This window comes from Nyctereutes procyonoides, unplaced genomic scaffold, assembly GCF_905146905.1.
Source record: "Nyctereutes procyonoides isolate TBG_1078 unplaced genomic scaffold, NYPRO_anot_genome, whole genome shotgun sequence".
Taxonomy (NCBI): domain Eukaryota; kingdom Metazoa; phylum Chordata; class Mammalia; order Carnivora; family Canidae; genus Nyctereutes; species Nyctereutes procyonoides.
This window is the reverse complement of record NW_026575136.1, coordinates 15,369,154-15,391,055: the sequence shown is the minus strand read 5'-3', so window position 1 is coordinate 15,391,055 and position 21,902 is coordinate 15,369,154. Positions and strand designations below refer to the sequence as shown.

General features: G+C 42.8%; 1 protein-coding gene across 17 annotated transcripts in view; it reads right to left on the bottom strand.

Moving 5' to 3' along the window:
• The window catches only part of LOC129495446 (low-density lipoprotein receptor class A domain-containing protein 4-like), a 387,589-nt gene that overhangs the window by 279,236 nt on the left and 86,451 nt on the right, over positions 1 to 21,902 (bottom strand). Inside the window, exon 1 of one of the 17 annotated variants that reach the window (XM_055302957.1) lies at positions 535 to 574. The exons of the other annotated variants lie outside the window; for them this stretch is intronic. The gene's annotated coding sequence lies outside the window, so the exon portion shown is untranslated. Of the gene's footprint in view, positions 1 to 534; positions 575 to 21,902 lie in introns of those variants that run through there. 17 annotated transcript variants of the gene reach the window in all.

Here is a 21,902-nt window from a genome sequence, read left to right as displayed (position 1 = left end):
CATTGCAGAGATCGAGTTTCCAGCACCTTCCATTTCTCAATTCATTAGCCACTTCCTTCTCTTTAAAATAAGCTCATGTATTATGCTGAGTGAAATAAGTCCATCGGAGAAGGACAAACATTATACGGTCTCATTCATTTGGGGAATATAAAAAATAGTGAAAGGGAATAAAGGGGAAAGGAGAGAAAATGAGTGGGAAATATCAGAAAGGGAGACAGGACATGAGAGACTCCTAACTCTGGGAAACGAACTAGGGGTGGTGAAAAGGGAGGTGGGCGGGGGTGGGGGTGACTGGGTGATGGGCACTGAGGGGGGCATTTGATGGGATGAGCACTGGGTGTTATTCTATATGTTGACAAATTGAACACCAATAAAAAATAAATTTATTAAAAATAATAATAAAAATAAAATAAAATAAAATAAGCTCATGTCCCCCTATCTCTAAAAACAAACTTTCCTTCATTCTACTAGGCCATTTACTACTACTTTCATTTGACACCAAAATCTTTAATTAAAAACATAAAATGCGTGTACCACTGGAAATCTCCTCTCTCTCCACCTTCCTCTTCCAACTTCCGTGAAACTTGGCTCACATTTGAAGACTTGCTCTTCAACGTTTCCCGTTTTCCCAATTGGAAGACTTGTCCTCAGTCAGTCCTTGGCCAATTTTAATCTTTCCACCCGGCAATGCTGCTGGCAGTCCACTCCTTAAAGCTCCTTCCTTCATTTCGGCAGCACCATATTCTTCACTGACACAAGCACTTATTCTCGATGAAGGGCCGGACTCTGTGCCACAACAACCTCACACAGCTGTGGTGAGAATTCATGGGCTGATACAACTGTTTAGAAAAGTGGCTCGATCATCATCGTTACTGTCAGCATATTTTCAAAGCATCATCCCTTTAGCAGACAACAGAATAATGACTCAGAAGCTCAGGGAGATGAAGATCTACCCTGGAATCATCAGCCACTCACAGATGAGAGTGAAGCAGAAAAGCAATGGGCCCAAGACAAGATACTAACTTTTAAGGTAGAAAAAAGGATTCCTAATAACGGGAAAATCAGATATCAAAGAAGTAGTTTACTAATGATAGTAGTAATGTCAATGATGATAACGATGATAATAATACAGCGCTTAGTGTATTATTATTACTGAAGCACTCACCATGTACGATAAACATTTTAACATATTGTGTCATTTAACCACATACAGCTTCTTGAGGGATGTACTGCTGTCCCCATTTTACAAATGAGGTTTTTGAGGTTTGCTCCAAAGCACATGGAAGTTTCGAGATGACTGAGTACTCAGTGAAGCTGAACGCAGCAAAGAAGTCCAGCAGAACACAAACATGATTTGCCCACATGAAGGTCACCATGAAAGCAATTTCAGGGAAACACACTGGAAGATGCTAAATTGCAAGTAACTGAAAACTGAACAGGACATGAGGAAATAAAGACAGCACTAAACATCCCTTTATTTTTTTTTTAGTTTTTATTTTTATTCATTTATGATAGACATAGACAGAGAGAGAGAGAGAGAGGCAGAGACACAGGCAGAGGGAGAAGCAGGCTCCATGCAGGGAGCCCAACGTGGGACTCGATCCCGGGGCCCCAGGATTGCGCCCTGGGCCAAAGGCAGGAGCTAAACCGCTGAGCCACCCTGGGATCCCCTAAACATCCCTTTAACGACGGTGAACTACAAACAGAAAGACAAACCGGCCAACAGAATGAGGGGAGGAGTTTGGGCTGGCTGTTGGTTCAGGTCTGGGTTTCCCCTGGGCGGAGGTGGATTGGGTGGCCTTTTGACTAGAGCATTGCATAGGCTTGCTGCCCTCTCCAGATCTTCCAGGTCGGTCACCATCTCTCATGACTCCAACGACTCAAAGATCTACTATCAACCTCCCACAGGAACTCGTATCCGTGATTCCAAAGCTCACTTTGCATGATAGCGCCTCAAGGTTGCACACATCCACTTGGATGTCCCACTTTCTCCTCAAAATCAAAATGCTAAAACCTTGAAGCCATCACCTAAGCCCCCAAGCCTGCTCTTTCTCCCTCTTCCCCATTTGTCACTGTTCTTTACATATAGTAGATGTTCAACTAATACTAAGTAAATCATTTCTGAACCCTGCTCCCTCAAAACTACACTGTGCCCAATGTGGTCAATGAAGCTAAGGTTTACAATTCTTTTCCAAGATTTGGTATGCCAACTCTGACAACTTTTTGAAAATTACATCATTACCTGACCCTCAATCTTTCTTCTTTGTTATAAATAGTCACTAAGGAACGGTATCAATATAAAGAGGTTCATAAGGGCTCCTGGGTGGCTCCTTGGTTAAGCATCCCACTCTCGGTTTTAGCTCAGGTCATGATCTCATGGGTCGTGAGATCAGGATCTCTAGCAGACTCCACCCTCAGCAGGAGTCTGCTTGAAAATCTCCACCCCCTGCCACTCCCCTAACTCACACATGTGCCCACTCTCTCTTTCTCAAATAAATAAATCTTATAAAAAAGTAAAGAGCTTAATAAAATTTTCCAAAACACTCACTGAAAACCCTTATGCCCTATATGAATTTACCATCATTCCCAGGAAATCTGGTCCCATATGCTGAATATTTACATCTTATCAAAAACGAAATCCTCTTTTTGTAGATACACGAGAAAAAAATTCCAAAATGAAATGGATGAAAAAAAAATGGAATGGAATGAAAAAATTCCAAAAATTCCAAAATTCTAAAATTCCAAAATTCCAAAAGCATCTGCCTTTGACTCAGGTGATGAGCCGAGGGTCCCGGGATGGAGCCAGGCTTGGCAGGGAATCTGCTTCTCCCTCTCCCTCTGCACCTCCCTTCATTCACACACACTCTCTCTCTTAAATAAATAAATGAAATCTTTTTTAAAAACACAATTCTAATCAGACAACTAAAATAGAATCAAGTATTCATCTCCATATATCCATCAAAGTATAAGTATTATAATTTACAACAGTCTAATAATACATTACCAGAAGTTTCTCCTGTGGTGATATATTAAGATATTTTCATGAAATTTACTTAAACACCCCTAGAAAGCGTAAGTAGTAAAAGCACCTATTTTTTATCTCTCCAAATTAAATATAAGGAAGGGCATATAATTCAGACCCTTTAAAATGCATATACATATCTACATCAACACCAACAAGAAAAAAAAAACAAGAAAATTTGAGATGGGGTAGCTTAACGAAACTGGTACAACAAACAAGGTGTTTTATTTATTTTTTTAAAGATTTTATTTATTCATGAGACACACACACACACACACACAGAGAGAGAGAGAGGCAGAGACCCAAGCAGAGGGAGAAGCAGGCTCCATGCAGGGAGTCCAAAGCAGGACTCGATCCCGGAACCCCGGGGTCACACCCTGGGTCAAAGGCAGTGCTAAACCGCTGAGCCACCCGGGCTGCCCAAACAAGGTATTTTAGTCTTAAGGCATAATGGAGTTTGAAGCAAAAGGATGCCAGCAATATTGATCCTGTGTTTATTAAACATTTTAATTAAAAATGTTAATATTTTGTCCATCATGGACTTTGATCATAATTTGATTTTTAAAGTATTCTTTATTACTGATAATAAAGTTTTGGTGCCTTAAAGTCGGTGCCCGACTCTAGCCCTGGCCCTATGATATATGTTGGGGGGGAGGGTAGAGGATGGGCAGGGAGGAGACAACGAGAACATATTTTCTCTGTTTCCTGCTTAGGACACAAAAATAACCTAGCTATACAGTCCTCGCGTCCTTGCATTAAATTGCCATTTAAAAATACCCATCCCTCTCCTAATTGCTAGCCCTGCCATTTTGCACAGTTCTCACTTCTAGGAGCTTATGATAAAAAAGGAACATCACTGGTGAAAGCAAATACACAAAGAACATGCAGTCAGAAAAATAAAAATGCAGAGGTAGGTTTCTGAAAAGCACATTTTCTAAAGAACAAACTATTTTCTGAGGAGCCCAAGAGAAAGCAGTTGTCTTTCCACTACCGCTGTTCCCAGCTGCTCGCCCTGCTCATCAGGCTTCACAAAGGTAAAGATCCGGAGCTGCTGCTGCTGGCTCCCCAGCTATCTGCAATGGAAAGGAAAATTATAAAAAAAAAAAAAAAAAAAAAAAAAGAAAAGAAAACGGAGTCAAAGTCTTCACACGACACTACCAAAATCTGGAAGGTGTAATATTGAGTACAAAAAGGAGAGAGCCATTTTTCAAAAGCAGGGTTGAAGTAGATTCCTTTTATTTAAAAAACAAACAAACAAACAAAAAACCCAAACAAACAAACAAAAAAACAAGAAACCAAGAAGAAAAATACAATTTCTCACAGAGAGATTGTCAAATTACGTAGTGTGTGGCAATACAACACAGAAGCTGACTGGACTACTTGATTTTCTACATAGGACTAAGTCTTCTATAGTAGGGACGCCCGGGTGGCTCAGCAGGTTAGCGCCGCCTTCAGCCCAGAGTGTGACCCCCGGGTCCTGGGATCGAGTCCCGCTTCGGGCTCCCTGCACGGAGCCTGCTTCTCCCTCTGCCTGGGTCTCTGCCTCTCTCTGTGTCTCTCATGAATATATACATATTTTTTAAAGTTTTCTATGGTATAAATTAATATTTTATGAATTAATAAAGGGAACAAGCACAGTTTTTTTTTTTAATTCTAAATATACATATACTGCCTTTCACCACTTTCTTCACAAATAAAGATTTTAGGATTTTGTGTTTATTCTTAACATGTTATTTTTGGAAGAAAAGCCACTGTTATAATTATCCAAATCTGACAGCTGTAAAACTGTAGGGAAAAGACAAGAGAACAGAAGACACCAAGAAACTAATCCAGAGCCATAAACAACTGCTTAAAATTTGAGGGAGATCAAATTTTATCAAATTTACCAAATTGCATAAGACAGTAGCTGCTAAAAGCCAAACAAACTACAACTTTGAAAAATCGTGCACAGAGACGGGTTCGGAGAGTATCTGCTACTACACTGGGGGTCCCAGGGCAGGGCTCTCGGAGGGAAGCCAGGAGGGAGCCGGGTACCGCACGGGCCGAGCGGGAGCACCCGCCAGCGCGCAGGCCCGGAGGTCGGAGGCCGGGGTGCAGAACCAAGCCCTTGTTCAGTGACCAGCGGGTCCGCGAGGCCGGACGACAAATGGCAACAGCTAAGGCTCCGGGGCCGGGAGGACGCTCAGGGGGCCAGCTGCCTCCTGCTTGCTGCCTTACAAAGGGAGGGAGGCCGGACAAGAGATGGCTTTGAAAAGAAGCTGCAGAATCGAGGATCCCCCATCAGGCTCTCCCTACAGAGCCCGTCTTGGCTCCCTGGAATACCTGCTCACTCACTACCTCCGATTTACTTTTCCCTGAATTTGCTAGAAAGCAGTTCACGCACCGTCGCAGGCAAGGCCTCACAGGCCCCGCAGCAGAGAGGGGCCACATCCCCCAGGACCCCGTCAAAGGAGGGAACCCCGACCGGTCCTGCCGGGCTTTTACAGCTGGACGCGGCCCACCTGAGGCTGGCCGTGTCCACAACCGTCTCCAAAGTCAGAGCTGCTGGTCTCGCCTGGGCTCATCTGCCCTGCCACGTGAACCAGCAGGTAGCAGCCTCCCTCCCGTAAGCCTCGCCCTGCTGATCAGGTGACAGTGACCAAAGCAGCCTCCACCGCCACGAAGGGAAGAGGTTTCCGAAATGAGAGCTGCCCAGACATGGGGCCCTGCGCCCAAAGTGGGAGGACGACCGCCCGGCCCCACAGGGGCTCAAGCCCCAGGGCGGCCCGTGTGGGGGGCTCCTGCGGCCCAGGAAGGACACCCAGGCTCGGGGCCATCCCCACCGCGCTCCTGGAAGGAGGCAACAGACTCCAGCGAGGTCTTTACAAACAGTAACACGAAAAGCAAAAGATGGTCTGTCCCCTAACCCAGAGGATGGATTTTAAATGCTTTAGGTTTAAACGATTCCCTCACAGGTGAGACAGAGCAAAAAAGTAAAACTAAAGCAGCAGCAACGGGGTTACGGTAACGCAGCACTTTGTAGCTCACTCTTCCTAATTGGATTAACACAAACTTGCAGGCAGGATGGGGGGTCCTGGATATGCAGCTGCGGGACGCGGCAGCGAGAGCTCCAGAGCCCCCGTGTGACACAGGCCAGGCCACCCTCACACGGGGCACTGGCAGCCCAGGGGCGGCCGGGCACCGCCCCCGAGGCTGACAGTGCTTTTACGGTATTCCGTGAATTCTTCAGCCTGGCTTGGGTTTGGCTTGCAACCCTTCTTGCATCTGGAGGCACAGGTCAGGAATTCCTTTACTGATAAATTATTTTTAAAAATAATGAAAATTCAACACAATGATCCTGAGTCATGCGTCCTGCCCCGAGCATCGAATCTCACCAGCTTTAGAGCTGGAAGCCCTCGATGTCCCAAATGCACAGTCACAGGTCGCTTCCTTCAGGGTCACCACAACCTCGGTCCCCAGGGCCCTCTGTTCTTGCCACAGCTCTGGACCAGCGGTAGCACGACGCTCCCACTGCCCTGCAGGGTTGTTTTACACCCCAACAAAGACAGAACAAGCAACGCCAGCCCACTGACGGGCACGTATTCTAATTTCTGAGGACACACTGCAGATCTGCCGCGAATCCAAGTTCCTGCCAGGAGAGCACAGGTGAGCACAATGAGAAGGGGGAGCAGCGCCCACTGCCCATAAGGTGGGGGCTACAGGTAAGGAAGGGCCGACCTCACCTGATACCCCAACTCTGATGTCGGAGGCCGCTCCTAACCTGCCGCAGGAAGGAATAACCGCCTTAGGAACAACACACAAGCTAAAAGGGCAAGGATGTCATACAAATGGACTGAATCATTCAAAACAGCAGATACCCAGTACAGAACACTCTACTCCAAATGACACAGAGAAAAAAATACTTAACGCAATGTGAAATCCAGCTGTATACGTTAATAAAGAGTAAAAGAAGGCACAGATTCTCCTGGTAGAAATAGCTCGTGTCATACAATGAAAAAAAATTTATTTCTAATAACTTTTATTTTTACAATACGGAATAATAAGTGTTCACTGGAGAAAATACAAAAGTAGAGATAAACAGAATAAAATCACCCATAATCTATTCATTCAGATAGAAACATTATTTCTATTTTGTTGTACGCTCCCAGACTTTTTTTCTATAAATATAAATATACACATTTTGGGGACGCCTGGGTGGCTCAGCAGTTGAGCCTTTGGCTCGGGGCATGATCCCGGTTCCAGGATCGAGTCCCACATCGGGCTCCCTGCGAGGAGCCTACTTCCCCCTCTATGTCTCTGCCCCTCTCTCTCATGAATAAATAAATAAAACCTTAAAAAAATACACATTAACGTGTATTGTGTATTAACAATACAATAAATATAAATAAATAAATACAATAATAAATAAATACAAAAATAAATAAATACAATAAATAAATACAATAATAAATAAATACAAAAATAAATAAATAAGTACAATAAATACAATAAATAAATACAATAAAACATACTGTTTTGCAACTTGCTTTCTTGAATAGGTTCCACATTCAAAGACTACAATTCGACAATACTGTAAGGTCTAGCAGCGCCACAGAAAATACACGGGTGTACCACCAATTACTCAACCAATCCCTACCTGTTGTGAATTGACAGAAAAAGATGGAGGATAACCAATTTCAAGTGTTAATTTTTTACTTTCTTCTGAAGATTTACTTACTTATGTTAGGCACACTGAGAGAGGGGGACAGTGAGAGCAAGCGAGCCCACGCTGGGGACGGGCAGAGAGAGAGAGAGTCTTCAAGCAAACTCCCACTGAACGTGGAACCAGAACTCAGGGCTTGATCCTACCACCTGTGGAATCATGACCTGAGCTCACACCAAGAGCCAAATGAGCTACCCAGATGCCACTCAAATGTCAATTTCTTAAAATAATGGATGCCTCCTCGTGAAGAAATATTATTTGTAAATCCACCAAAATGAATTCAAACAAGAAACACTCTACTTAAAAGAAAATCTTGGCGAGGTTCCACGGGCGGCCCAGTCTGTTGAATGCCCAACTCTTGGTTTCAGCTCAAGTCATGGTCTCAGGGTCATGAGATGGAGCCCCACGACGAGCTCCACGCTCAGCGGAGAGTCTGCTTCTCTGCCTCTGTCTCTGCCCTTCCCCTTGCTAGTGCTCGCTCTCTCTCTCAAATAAATGAATAAATAAATGTGTTTTTTAAAAAATCTCAGGAGCAGAGCAGGCAAGCGTCTTCCATCCAAGTTGCTCTTGGGGGTGTATGCACCATGTTTGGGGGCTGAAGAGGTTGGGAGTCCCCACTGACGGAAATGGCCTTTGGGTACACTTGAGGGTAATTTAAGGACTATCCTTTTATTGTTACAGATCCTGCCTTTATAATAAGTTATCTTCCTTAGGAACTGACCTTTTATCATTATGAGATGCCTCCATCTTTAGCAATGCTCCTTGCCCAAGTCTACTTCACCTGATATTGTAAATAGCTACACCAACTTTCTCTTGGTTGGTTAGCATGGTCTATCTTTTTCTACCCTTTTACTTTCAATCTTTCTGTACCCCTTTACTTAAGATATGTATAGCATAAGCAACATTTTTTTAAAATATTCAGATCAACAGTCATCAGGTACATGAAGTATCTAGTCCAGCTGTATTTCATGTGATAATATATTTAAGCAGAAACTATTTTGCTATTTGTCTGTTTGTCCCACTTGTTTTCTCTCCCTCCTTTCTTACTTTCTGATTCCTCAATTTACTCATCATTCAATTTCCCTTCTATGAACCCATTAGTTATATATCATTATAATTTTAATGATTACTTAGAGATTACAACATATACTCTTAATTTAGAGATAAACTTCATTTTACTGTGCCCTGGGTTTTTTTTTTTTTTTCAAATTGAAAGTTTGTAGCAACACTACATCAAGCCATTTTGGTATCATTTTTCCAACAGCATTTGCTCACTTCATGTCTGTTACAGTTTGGTAGCTTTCAAAATATTTCAAATTTTTTCAATGGGCACTGACGGGGCATTTGATGGGATGAGCACTGGGTGTTACTCTACATGTTGGCAAATTGAACACCAATAAAAAATAAATTTATTTAAGAAAATTTTTTTTCAATGTACTACATTTCTTACAGTGACTATGACCAGTGATCTTTGATGTTACTATTTTAATTGTTTTGGGGCACCCTGAACCATACCTGTATAAGACAGTGAACTTAATAAGTGTTGTGTGTTCTTACTGCTCTACTGCAAACTGTCCTCCCCATTTCTCTCCCTCTCTTTGGGCCTCCCTATTTCCTGGGACACCATAATACTGAATCTAGGTAAATCAATAACCCTACAAAGGCCTCTATGAATTCAAGAGAAAGGAAGAGTTGTACATCTCTCACTGTAAATCAGAAGCTGAAAATCTGACTTACCGAGGAAGGCATGTCAAAAGGCAGGACAGGCCAAAAACAAGGCCTCCTGCACAAAATACTTAGCCAAGTTGTGACTACAAAGGAAAAGTTCTTGAAGGAAATTAAAAGTGCAACTCCAGTGAACACATGGATAATAAGAAAGCAAAACATCCATATTGCTGCTATGGAGAAAGTTTTAAGGATCTGGATAGATCAAATCAGCCACAACACCACCGTAAGCCAACGTCTAAACCAGAGCAAGACCTTAACTCTCTTCAATTCTGTGAAGGCTAAGAGAGGTAAAGAAGCTGCAAAAGAAAAGTCTGAAATAAGCACAGGCTGGTTTGTGAGGTTTAAGGAAAGAAGTTGTCTCCATAACATAAAAGGGCAAGGTGCAGCACCAAGGGCTACTATAAAAGTGAAGCAATTTATGCAGAACAAATTCAGATAATTCATGACAGAGGTTACACAAAACAACAGATTTTCAATGTAGACAAAACAGTAGAAAATGCTATCTTAGAGAGCTAGAGAAGAGCTAGAGAGGAGCTAGAGAGGAGAAGTCAATGCCTGACTTCAAAGCTTCAAAGTTCAGGCTGGCCCTCCTGTTAGGGACCAATGGGTTGGCCTTCCTGTTAGGGACTGATGGGCTGGCCCTCCTGTTAGGGACCAATGGGTTGGCCTTCCTGTTAGGGACTGATGGGCTGGCCCTCCTGTTAGGGACCGATGGGTTGGCCCTCCTGTTAGGGACTGATGGGCTGGCCCTTCTGCTGGGGACTGATGGGCTGGCCCTCCTGTTAGGGACTGATAGAGCCAGTGACTTTAAGTTGAAGCTAATATTCACTTGCCATTCTGAAAATCCTAGGGCCTGTAAGAATTATGCCAAACCCACTCTGCCTGTGCTCTGAAAAGGGAACAACAAAGCCACAATGATGGACATCTATTTACAACCATTTTGACTGAATATTTTAAACCCTCAGCTGAAACCTACTGCTCGGGGGGAAAAAAAAAGATCACTTTCAAAATATTCCTGCTCACAGACAATTCCTCTGGTCATCCAAGAGCTCTGATGGAGATAGAGAGCGAGGTTAGTGTTGCTTTCATGCCAGCTAACCTAACATCCATTGTGCAGTTCAAGGATCACAGAGTAATTTCAATTCTCAAGTCTTATTATTTAAGAAATACACTTCACAAGGCTAGAGCTGCCATAAATAGTGATTACTCCCATATATCTGGACAGAGTAAGCTGAAAACTTCTGGAAAGGATTCACCTTTGTAGATGCCATGAAGAACATTCATGATTCATGGAAAGAGGTCAAAATATCATATAACATATAAAGGAATTTGGAAGAAGTTGATTACAACCATCACAGATGACCTTGAAGACTAGAAATAGAAGTGGAGCTTGAGGGCACCTGGGGGTTTAGCCAGTTAAGAGTGCCTTTGGCTTAGGTCATGATCCCAGGGCCCTGGAATCAAGACCCACATCAGGCTCCCCACTTGGCAGATAGTCCCTCCTCCCTCTCGCCCTGCCCACTGCGCATACTCTGCCTCATACACACTCTCTCTCAAATAAATAAATACAATCTTGGGGGGTAAAAGAAGTGGAGCATGAGATGTGACTGAATTACTGCAATCTCTTAAAACGTGAACAGATGAGGAGCTACTTTTTTTTTGTATATTTTTTATTGGAGTTCGACTAGCCACCATATACTATAATACCCAGTGATCATCCCGTCAAGTGCCCCCCTCAGTGCCCATCACCCAGTCACCCCATCCTCCACCCACCTCCCCTTCCACCACCCCTTGTTCATTTCATCAGAGTTAGGAGTCTCTCATGTTCTGTCTCCCTCTCTGAATTTCCCATTCATTTTTCCTCCTTTCCCCTATGATCCCTCTCACTATTTCTTATATCCCCCGTATGAGTGAGACCATATAATGTTTGTCCTCCAATTTACTTTCAGCATCAGACCCTCCAGTTCCATCCACGTCAAACAAGTGGTAGGTATCCGTCGTTTCTAATGGCTGAGGAATATCCCGCTGTACACAGAGACCACAGCTTCTTTATCCATCATCTGTTGATGGACACTGAGGCTCCCCCCCACAGTGTGGCTATTGTGGACATTGCTGCTAGAAACATCGGGGTGCAGGTGTCCCGGCGTTTCACAGCATCTGTATCTTTGGGGTAAATCCCCAGCAGTGCAATTGCTGGGTCGTAGGGCAGGTCTATATTTAACTCTTTGAGGAACCCCCACACAGTTTTCCAGAGTGGCTGCACCAGTTCACATTCCCACCCACAGTGCAGGAGGGTTCCCCTTGCTCCAAATCCTCTCCAACATTTGTGGTTTCCTGCCTTGTTAATTTTCCCCATTCTCACTCGGGTGAGGCGGGATCTCATTGTGATTTGGATTTGTATTTCCCTGATAGCCAATGATGCGGAGCATTTCCTCATGTGCTTGTTGGCCATGTCTATGTCTTCCTCTGTGAGATTTCTGTTCATGCCTTTTGCCCATTTCATGATGCATTGTTTGTTTCTTTGTTGTTGAGTTTAATAAGTTCTTTATAGATCTTGGATACTAGCCCTTTATCTGATACATCACTTGCAAATCTCTTCTCTCATTCTGTAGGTTGTCTTGTAGTTTTGTTGACTGGTTCTTTTGCTGGGCAGAAGCTTTTTATCTTAAGTCCTGATAGTTCATTTTTGCTTCTGTTTCCCTTGTCTTCATGGATGTGTCTTGCAAGAAGTTTCTGTGGCCAAGCTCAAAAAGTGTGTTGCCTGTGTTCTCCTCTAGGATTTTGATGGAATCTTGTCTCACATTTAGATCTTTCATCCATTTTGAGTTTATCTTTGTGTCTGGTGTAAGAGAGTGGTCTAGTTTCATTCTTCTGCACGTGGCTGCCCAATTTTCCCAGCACCGTCTATCAAAGAGACTGTCTTTTTCCCAGTGGATAGTCTTTCCTGCTTTGTCAAATATTAGTTGACCATAAAGTTGAGGGTCCACTTCTGGATTCTCTATTCTGTTCCATTGACCTATGTGCTGTTTTTGAGCCAGTACCACACTGTCTTGATGATCACAGCTTTGTAGGACAACTTTAAATGTAGCATTGTGATGCCCCCAGCTCTGGGTTTCTTTTTAAATATTCTCCTGGCTATTCGGGGTCTTTTCTGATTCCACACAAATGTAAAGATTATTTGTTCCAACTCTCTGAAGAAAGTCCATGGTATTTTGATAGGGATTGCATTAAATGTGTACATTGCCCTGGGTAACATTGACATTTTCATAATATTAATTCTTCCAATCCAGCAGCATGGAATGTTTTTCCATTTCTTTGTGTCTTCCTCAGTTTATTTCCAAAGTGTTGTGTAGTTTTTAGAGTATAGATCCTTTACCTCTTTGGTTAGGCTTATTCCTAGGTATGTTATGCTTTTGGGTGCAATTGCAAATGGGATTGACTCCTTAATTTATCTTTCTTCAGTCTCATTGTTAGTGTATAGAAATGCCACTGATGCTGGGCATTGATTTTTGTATCCTGCCACACTGCCAAATTGCTATATGAGTCCTAGCAATCTTGGGGTGGAGTCTTTTGGATTTTCTATGTACAGTATGATATCATCTGCGAAGAGGGAGAGTTTGACTTCTTCTTTGTCGATTTGAATGCCTTTTATTTCTTTTTGTTGCCTGATTGTTGAGGCTAGGACTTCTAGTACTATGTTGAATAGCAGTGGTGAGAGTGGACATCCCTGTCGTGTTCCTGATCGTAGGGGAAAGGCTCCTAGTGTTTCCCCATTGAGAATGATATTTGCTGTGGGCTTTTCATGGATGGCTTTTAAGATCCTGAGGAATGCTCCCTCTATCCCTACACTCTGAAGGGTTTTGATCAGGAATGGATGCTGTATTTTGTCAAATGCTTTCTCTCCATCTATTGAGAGGATCATAGGGTTCTTGTTTTTTCTCTTGTTGATGTGATCTATCACATTGACTGCTTTATGAGTGTTGAACCAGCCTTGCATCCCGGGGATAAATCCCACTGGGTCATGGTGAATAATCCTCTTAATATACTGTTGGATCCTATTGGCTAGTATCTTGATGACAATTTTTGCATTTGTGTTCATCAGGAATATTGGTCTATAATTCTCCTTGTTGGTGGGGTCTTTGTGTGGTTTTGGAATTAAGGTGATTCTGGCCTCATAGAACAAGTTTAGAAGTATTCCGTCCCTTTCTAATTTTCGGAACAGCTTTAGTAGAATAGGTATTGTTTCTTCTTTCAACGTTGGATAGAATTCCCCAGGGAAGCCATCTGGCTCTGGACTTTTGTGTCTTGGGAGGTTTTTGATGACTGCTTCAATTTCCTCCTTGGTTATTGGCCTGTTCAGGTTTTCTATTTCTTCCTGTTCCAGTTTTGGTAGCCAGTGGTTTTCCAAAAATATGTCCATTTCTTTTAGATTGTCTAATTTATTGCCGTATAGCTGCTCATAATATATTTTTAAAATCGTTTGTATTTCCTTGGTATTGGTTGTGATCTCTCCTTTTTCATTCATGATTTTATTGTTTTTTTTTCTCTTTTGTTTTTAAGAAGGTTGGCTAATGGTTCATCTATCTTATTAATTCTTTCAAGGAACCAACTCCTGGTTTTGTTGATCTGTTCTACAGTTCTTCTGGTCTCTATTTCATTGAGTTCTGCTTGAATCTTTAGTACCTCTCTTCTTCTGCTGGGTATAGGTTTTATTTGCTGTTCTTTCTCCATTTCCTTTCAGTGCGAGGTTAGCTTGTGTATTGGAGTTTTTTTCCCAATTTTTTGAGGGATGTTTGTATTGCAATGTATTTCCCTCTTAGGACTGCTTTTGCTGTATCTCAAAGCTTTTGAACAGTGGTATCTTCATTCTCATTAGTTTCCATGAATGTTTTTAATTCTTCTCTAATTTCCTGGTTGACCCATTCATTGTTTAGAGGATGCTCTTTAACCTCTATGTGTTTGAGTTTCTTCCAAAAATCTTCTTGTGATTGAGTTCAAGTTTCAAAGCATTATGGTCTAAAAATATGCAGGGGATGATCCCAATCTTTTTGTATTGATTTAAACATGATTTGTGACCCAGTATGTGGTCTATTCTGGAGAATTGAATACAATTCTATTCCATGTGCACTTGAGAAAAATGTGTATTCAGTTGTGTTTAGATGGAAAGGTCTGTATATATCTGTGAAATCCATCTGGTCCAGTGTATCATTTAAATCTCTTGTTTCTTTGGAGATGTTGTGCTTAGAATATCTGTCATTTGCAGAAAGTGCCATGTTGAAGTCTCCTACTATTCGTGTATTATTATCTAAGTATGTCTTTACTTTGGTTATTAACTTATTGATAAACTTGGCAGCTCCCACATTAAGGGCATAAATATTCATTATTGCTATGTCCTCTTGTTGGGTAGACCCTTTAAGTATGATACAGTGTCCCTCTTCATCTCTTACTACAGTCTTTGGGATAAACTTTAACTTATCTGATATGAGGATGGCTACTCCAGCTTTCCTTTGAGAACCATTTGAATAGTAAATGGTTCCCAACCTTTCATTTCCAGGCTGTAGGTGTCCTTAGGTCTAAAATGAGTCTCTTGTAGACAGCAGATAGATGGGTCTTGCTCTTTTATCCAGTCCGAAACCCTGCGTCTTTTCATGGGATCATTTAGCCCATTCACTTTCAGAGTAACTATTGAACGATATGAATTTAGTGTCATCATAGTACCTAATCAGTCCCTGTCTTTGTGGATTATTTCTTTGTGCTTCTTCTTTCTTTTACGGGGTCCCCCTTAATATTTCTTGCAGAGCTAGTTTGGTGGTCACATATTCTTTCAGTTTCTGCCTATCTTGGAAGCTCTTTATCTCTCCTTGTATTTGGAATGAGAGCCTTGCTGGATAAAGTATTTTTGGCTGCATGTTCTTCTCATTTAGGACTCTGAATATATCCTGCCAGCCCTTTCTGGCCTCCAGGTCTCTGTGGAGAGGTCTGCTGTCAATCTAATATCTCTCCTCATATAAGTTAGGGATCTCTTGTCTCTCGCTGCTTTAAGGATTTTCTGTTTATCTTTGGAATTTGCAAGTTTCACTGTTAAATGTCGAGGTGTTGAATGGTTTTTATTGATTTTAGGGGGGGACCTCTCTATCTCCTGGATCTGAATGCCTGTTTCCCTCCCCATATTAGGGAAGTTTTCCGCTATGATTTGTTCAATATGCTTTCTGGCCTTCTGTCCCTCTTGGCACCCTGTGGAACCCCAATTATATGTAGATTTTTTTTCCTTCTGAGGCCGTCATTTATTTCCCTTAACCTTTCCTCATGGTCTTTTAATTGTTTTTCTCTGCTTTCCTCAGCTTCCTTCCTTGCCATCAACTTGTCTTCTATGTTGCTCACTGTTTCTTCCACCTCATTAACCTGGTCATTAGGACTTCCAGTTAGGATTGCATCTCATTTATTTGATTTTTAATTTCAGTTTGATTAGATCTAAATTCTGCAGCCATGAAGTCTCTTGATTCCTTTATGCTTTTTTCCAGAGCCACCAGTAGCTTTATAATTGTGCTTCTGAATTGGCTTTCTGACATTGAATTGTAATCCAAATTCTGTAACTCTGTGGCAGAGACTACTGTTCCTGGTTCTTTCTTTTGTAGTGAGTTATTATTTCTAGTCATTTTTCTCAGTGCAGAGTGGCTGTATGAGTGGGCTGAGTCAAGAATATCAAACATGACCTAAGTAAATTTCACCCTAGATTATTCTCTTGAGGTCAGAGACCAGAAGTTGAAAACAAAGATCAGAACGAAATAAAACAAAAGTACCACTAAAGTGAAGAACAATTTTAAATCAAAGTAGTAAAAAATAAAATGCCAGGAATCCTAAAGAAGAGAAAAACAAAGAAAGAAGAAAGAGAAAGAAGAAAGAAAGAAAGAAAGAAAGAAAGAAAGAAAGAAAGAAAGAAAAGAAAGAAGAAAGAAAGAAAGAAAGAAAGAAAGAAAGAAAGAAGAAAGAAAGAAAGAAGAAAGAAAGAAAGAAAGAAAGAAAGAAAGAAAGAAAGAAAGAAAGAAAGAAAGAAAAAAAAAAGAGGGGGGACTGGGAGATGGTGGTGGTGATGAAGTTGTTGGAGGGAGAATGTAGTCTACCTGAGGGGTCCTAGAGGGTGGTGATCCTCTTGGTTCTGAGTATATTCAGTTCTGTATGTTAGAAGATGCTCAGTCCCAAATTTATATAAACCAGCAATACTTGTAGAGGGCCCCAACATTGACCTCAGAAACATAAATGAGATAAAAGAGGGGGGCAGAATGGGAATGAGGAACCTCACAGAATAAACCAGCACAGTATATCACTTGGCTCTGGGTGCTGCTGGTCATGTTTTAGAGGCTATTAACTTCTGCCATTGTAGAATAAGATGAGGCAGAGAAAAGAAAAAACAGAAAACAAAACAAAACAAAAATCTCGTGTATCTCCCAAAATTAAGTTGATCATGTTGAAGGGAATCTAGAAGTGGAAATATATCTAGGACCTGTAATTGTAGAAATATGAAAGAAAAAAGGAAGAAACATAAAAATGAAGAGGTGGTAAAATATTGTAGTTAAGGTGGGAAAGAGAAAAAATATTGGAAATTTATAGTCTGATAGAACAATGAGTCGTAATGAGAAAAAAAAAAAAGTCCTTCTAGTCTATATACTATTTTCCCTCAGTCCTGGAGCTTTCCAGTGCTGCTGTGTCCAGACCCCATTCTTCCCCTGTCCTTCCAGCTGGTCTCTGGGGGAGGGGCTGCTCTGCTGACTCTCAGGTGTGTGCACCTGAGGAGATGCCCTGCCCCCCACCAGGTGCTGAGCTCAGTGGGAGTTGTTGACTCCGTGAGGCCCCTGTCCCTTGGGGCTCTGCCTTCCTGGGCACAGGGTGACACCAGGAGGGACAACCACCCTGGCAGCGCCAGGTCTCCAGCCCTGGGTTCAGCTCCCCCAGTAACCACCTCAGCTCCCAGTCTGCACTGGCCTGGGTGCTACCTGGTGGAGGGGGCGTCGGCACTGGCCTGCACAGCTCAGGGGCTCCTGGCAGCAGGAGGCTCCCTGCCTTCCTGGGCCCTCCCCACCCCAGGCAGGAGGGTCCTCACTGTCTTAGGCCCTCCACCCTGCCCCCGCTGCAGGAGGGTCCTCACCATCATGTGCCCTCCCCCAACCCATCTCTCCCTGGGGGAACCGCAGAATGGGGGCTGTGTCCCCCACACCCTGGGGTCTGGGGCCTGTGCTCCCCAGCTGTGCCCCAAAGGCAGCAGGACGTGGCCCCCACCCCCAGTGCCCCCCCCACCAACCAGCTTCTCCCCAAGGCCTCCCCCGGCACCCCCGCCCTTTACTGAGACCCCCGCGGTGTCGGTGCGATGTCCCTGGGGGGCCCCTCCTCTGACAGTGACCCCAGGGGGCTGGAGGCCCCCCGCCCTCCCCAGGTACCTCCCCGCCCCTCCCAGGTCCCCCCGAGTCCCTGCTGAGCCCTTTCCCTCCCGGAGGAATCTGGGGGGAGGTAAAGTCTCCAGGTCTCCTGGTGGGGCTCTCTTGTCCCCAGGCTCCCCCCCGCAAGCCTGGCTCCTCGGGGTCCCTCCTCCACTGGGTTCTTGTTTATTTTATTTGCCCACCTCCTACCTGGATAGAAGCACAAACCCTTCTGTCTGTCGCACCTGGCTCTTCTCTCTTTACATCTCAGGTGGGATCGGCAGGTGTTCAAGGTGGAGTGACCGTCATCCAGGTGACGGAGGGATGGGGAGGGGAGGCCCTGCTCCTCTGCCCTCTGACCCTCCCAAGGAGCTACTTTTCATGGATGAGCAAAGAAAGTAGTTTCTTGAGGCGAAGGCTCAACAAAGGATTTAGAATTTTATATCGACTTAGGTGATAAAGCAGTAGCAAAGTTTGGGAGGGCTGACTAATTTTTAAAGTTCTGTGGGTAAAATTCTATCAAATAGGATTACATGCTACACAGAAATCATTTGTGAAAGAAGAGTCACCTGGTGAGGCAACCTCACTGCTGTCTTATTTTAAGAAACTGCCACAGCCACCCCAACCTTCCCATCCACCATCCTCACCAGGCAGCAGCCATCAATATCAAGGTAAGACCACCTCCCAGCAAGAAAGACTGGACTTGCTGAAAGCTCAGATGATGGTTGGCAATTTTTACCAATGAGGCATTTTTTAATTAAGGTATATTCAAGATATTATTTTGTCGTTGATGCTCTACAGTCAATATTCATGCAAAATTGTCTACATTGCTACGGTTTTGTTACTCTTCATTTCTTCCTATATGTCCATCCTCCCATCTAGAATATTTTTCCATTTGTGTAAAAGAATTCTCTTTAATATTTCTTTGACTATGGGCCTTCTGGTGACAAATTCTCTCTGCTTTTGTCTGAAAATGTCTTTTGGTTATTACCTTAAGTTTTAAAGATATTTTCACTGGGAAGTGAATTAGATTGACAGTTTCTTCATCACTTTAAAAATCATTTGTCTCCTCATTTCAGTTATTTTTGCTAAAAAGCCAGTTTCCAGTCTTACAGTAGCCCTCTTAAGATAATGGTTGTTTTTCCTCAATGGCTGCCCTTTTTTTTTTTTGCAGTCTTATACCTTTATTTGATCATCAGTTAGTTCTTATACCTATTTGTAGGTTTTTGAAAGTGATGACAGGTACACAGATAACCAATGTACAGAGTTTATTTGGTGAATCTTCAACCTTTGTTACATTTTCTGGACAACTGCGCACAGACACCATATGGAAAACTCCTTATTCCTTTGGCCCAGACAGCTTGTTGAGCCTGGTGTCAATGCCCACCTCTGGAGTTCCGTATTCTTCATGGCAAATTTCCGGATCTGAGGGCCTGGGGGACACGCTTCTTGAAACCACCTCCATGGGTGCACTTATGAATGTTGATGGTGCATGCTCTGGTCTCTGCATCGTGGATGGCAGGATGGCCCTTCTTCTGGCCACCCTTCTTTGCAGAAGCCAGTCTACCAAGCCCTGGTTGGAGAGCCCTCTGGCTGTTTTCTAACACTTTCTCTCAGTGTTTTGGTTTTATCCTGTTATCAGGTGTAGTCTTCTTTGTATGTATCACGTTTGGAATTTGTAGAGCTTCTTGAATCTTTACACAGTTTGGGATTAATTCTCAGCCACTATCATTCCAAACATTACTTCTGCCCCAATCTGTCTCTTCTCTCATCATCTCCCTTTACATAGAACACACATCCTGGGTCATTTCACCAGGTCTCATATGGTTCTTATGCTCCTCTGTATTTTCTACTCTTTTTTCTCTCTATGCTTCAGTCTGGCTATTTTTCTATTGGTCTATTTTGCAGAGTTCACTAATTTTCTATGTCTAATACTATATCTTTCATTCCCAGTATTTCCATTTAGGTCCTTTTTGTATACATTCCATTTTATTTGTAAAATTTTCAACTACTTTTTTTTATGATTTTATTTATTCATGAGAGACAGAGAGAGAGAGAGAGAGGCAGAAACACAGGCAGAGGGAGAAGCAGGCTCCATGCAGGGAGCCCAACATGGGACTCGATCCCGGGTCTCCAGGATCAGGCCCTGGGCCGAAGGCAGATGCCCAACTGCGGAGCCACCCAGGCACCCCACAACTACTTTCTTAAACAGAGTAATAACAGCTCTTTTACAACTCGTATCTAATGATTTTAGTAGCTGGATCACCTGCTACTGTTTTTGTCATTAGTTTTTACTTTTTTTTTTCTTTTAATCATTCAGCCTTATTCCTGGCATGCTTGTTGATTTTTCACTGAATGCCAGATGTTGTGTATCAAAAACAATGAGACAATCTGAGATTCCGGCTGATGTTATCCTTCAGAGAGGATTTATTTTTGCTTTCTGGCCAGTTGTTAGAATAGGGACCAATCACTATTATCCATCCACTCTGAGTTAAACTGGTTTAAAGCTACATTTCAGTCTTTTGTGAAGGATGCTGTATTTCAAGTTTACTCATATTCGTGGGTGAGGCCAGGCCCAAGCAGGAAGTCTAAGGTGCTTACCAGGCAGGTCTCCTTTTCCCCGACAAGTCCCAAGCTCCAGTTTGGTTTCCCCAAATCCCTGACAATGCCTGATTAGCCTCCTAGCCTTTAAGAATAGCTTTCTCTTCACTTCTTAGCCTCTGAACGCTTAACATAACTGCAAATGCCTTTAAGAGAACAGCAGATTATTGGGTTCATCTTAACATTCTACCCTTCTCTCTAAGACCCTAACCTCTTGAGACTATATGGTCTTCATAGATTCAAGTCCAAGTTTTATCCCCCCAGTACCCTAAGACTGCCTCCAACAGCTCCATTATGGTCCCAGCTTCTTGAAAACCACTTTTGATTTTTTTTTTTTTTTTTTTTTTTTTTTTTTTTGCCTATCAATCCTCAGAGCCCTTCTAAACCAGCGAATATCTCAAGGAAAAAAAGCATCACAGCAAGTTGACTTAACCAGTTTGCTTCCCTTCTCCTCAGTACCCTGGTCCCTCATGTCCTGGCCACTTGTATGCCAGCTTTTCTAGAAAGCTTTGTAGAAAAGCTGACCTATAAGGTACTCCAGTCACTAAAAGCAGAAACGAACTACTGGCTTTCATCTTTGGAACTCTGTTCTACCCTTCTCTCTTTCTGAAGCTACTCTAAAAGCCCTTAAAGGCACCTAGTCAGCTGCTGATTTAAAAGCCCAAATGAGCAGTATCTATTATTTCAAATATTCATCAGAATTCTACCCAGACTCACTCTGTACACTGCTCTGCTCTGGTTGCAACTGAACATTTCCTGGGGTTTGACAAACTTGGAATTGCCAACTCTCACTGCTGGGTTTACCTCTACAACAGACCCAACTTACTTACATCTGGTACAACCCATTTTGTCTTCTGGGAGAATCTTCCTTCTGGGCCTACATGCCTCATATTCCCAGTCACTACACCACATAATCAGACCTAAACATAAGACTCAACTCCATCTACCTATCTGGACAAATCTGCCCATATTCTCAACCCAAGTCAAGAACCATCCAATGTTTATATGCCAAGTTTTGAGGCCCTGCCCCCCTTTTCAAGTCTCATCTGTGAGCTCTGACAGTAAGCTGAACTTCACTTTCAGGGGAGAAAGACCAGCTCTGTTGTGTTGGTCTCAGTCTATTGATAGTGATATGCAATATAATGATTTATAAGAAATATATATTCGGTCATTCAGATATCCAAAATACATTTCTCAGATATATTTGGTCTTCACCCATAGCTCCTAAAAATGCTTCAGAACCATGAAGGTGGAAAAGATGTCTTATTATTAATAAAGGTGACTTCTAAAACCCACACAAGGGGCTGGCTGCCAGGAGAACCAACCATGTGATTAGAGGGTTGGTACCTTCAGTGCCACCCCATGACCTCCTGGGAGGGAGAATGGCTGAAGGGTGAATCAGCCAATGGCCAATACTTAGTTAATCATGACTATGTAA